The 1,902-nt window shown below is 26.9% G+C and overlaps 1 pseudogene across 1 annotated transcript; it reads left to right on the top strand.

Moving 5' to 3' along the window:
* The first annotated feature begins 222 nt into the window (after nt 1-222).
* Nucleotides 223-747, top strand: LOC104773728 (zinc finger CCCH domain-containing protein 13 pseudogene; annotated as a pseudogene). Its single transcript, XR_015587610.1, has one exon. The product of XR_015587610.1 is annotated as a zinc finger CCCH domain-containing protein 13 pseudogene (transcript).
* Nucleotides 748-1,902: the final 1,155 nt, after the last annotated feature.

Raw genomic sequence — 1,902 nt, 5'->3', positions numbered from 1 at the left:
TATAACTCATGAAATATAATGACTTATGTCACATGTAGTTAAAAAAGTATTATATAATTGAATGCATATATCTATTGGTAAATCTAATCACTAAAAAAAAACTATTACAATTATAACTATATACAATAAATGTTAATGATGATATATTTCTTCAAAACATGTCATTTGAGTATTTAATGCTAGATATCTTTTTCTAATATATATATACACGTAGAACATAATCAAGTATATGCAAACAATACCAAGTCTAATAAGAGAAGAGAAAATATGTCTGACAAAAAAATGCCAACACATCCAGGCATACCTGAATGCAGCAACTATCTTCTAACAGGAAACTGTGATCTGAAAGAATGCAAATACCATCACCCCATGAATACAACCCCGATAGAGTCTGGACTGGCCCTCAATAACAAAGGCTTACCGCTAAGACCTAATCAAACCGTTTGCCCAAATTTCAGTCGCTTCGGCCTTTGCAAATCCGGTCAAGCTTGTAAATTCGACCATTCATCATCCTCAGGTTCCAAATTATGAAAATGAAACTGATATTCCCTATGTTCTGTTCCGTTTATTCTAAATAAGATTATAATACTTATCCATATATATATACTAGAAGTTATCCGTGCTACACACGGATTTAGCTTACATTGTTTTTGAATTTTAGTAATTTGGATATTATAGTTCTTTTATTTGTTTACTCAGCAATTGTTATTTTAATGGTTTTTAAAATATACTGATCATTTCAATTTTTTTTGGGCTCTTTTGTTTAGTGTTAGTTGAATTTTCCTTTTATATATAGTATTAGAGTATTTCAACATGTGGAGAAATTTTTGATTACATAGTAGTGTGTTTATTGTGTTTTCTCTCTTTAGACTTTCAACACATATTAAGCATTCTCCATCTTTTTATTTTCTCTCTTGCATTTGCACAAATTATATTACGACTGACATCTACAAAAACATGAAATTTTGGAATATAACTTACATGAATACAATATAAATATGAAATTTAGGTAAACAACAATGCACTTAATAAATATATTTTACCAGCTAATTTTTGGTGAGGTAAAAAATGCAGTCACATCCCTCAATATAATTTATTCTTTATACATTCTAATACAAATTAAAATTGTTTTTACGAAATTTTAATAATGAAAATGAATCCAAGTAAATAAAGTTATAAAAAATTACTCAAAATTTTGGTTGAGTATAAAAATGCAATAGTTTTGTTCCATCGCCGAAATGGATTTTTAGATCTGTCTATTTAGCTTTATCATAAATGCAATTGAATAAAACAAATATTTATTTTGTCGTAGCTACTTAGAATAAAAACCACAGAATATTATAATATCAAATGTCATAATAAAAAAGTTTCTTAGGAAGTAAAATATTATATGTGAAAGTGGAAAATGTTATGAGAATTTTTGTTGATCTTTTATTTTTAAGATGGTTAATTCTAAAGCTATTTGATACTAAGATTCCTAAAAATATATGATACCAATATACAATTAGCATATATTACTCAAAACTATAGAAGTCAAATTAATTAGTAAAGAAAAATGCAACTCATATCATGCTATGATATAAAAAGACATCACAATCTTAACAACATGATTTTTAAGCATATGAGACTCATATGCATCATCTAATAAGAAGAAGTTTTAGTCTACTTTACACACTGTTAATTTTAATATAGCAAATTTAAAATGCTACTAATAATCTTTTAATATAGTGCTAATAATGCACTATTATAGAGAGACAAATAATAGCAAAAGAAAAAAGCATTATTGTATGTGCCTCCTCTAAGATGGTACCGGCAAAGACATCATTTACAAAATCGCTATCGAAATGAAATAATAGCGTTTTTTCGTGTGCTAAAAATACGCATATTTTTTGTAGTGATGTT

Source organism: Camelina sativa, chromosome 17 (genome assembly GCF_030686135.1).
Source record: "Camelina sativa cultivar CO46 ecotype springtype chromosome 17, ASM3068613v1".
Lineage (NCBI taxonomy): Eukaryota > Viridiplantae > Streptophyta > Magnoliopsida > Brassicales > Brassicaceae > Camelina > Camelina sativa.
Note: the sequence above shows the minus strand (reverse complement) of the source record. Positions and strands in the feature narration are given on the sequence as shown.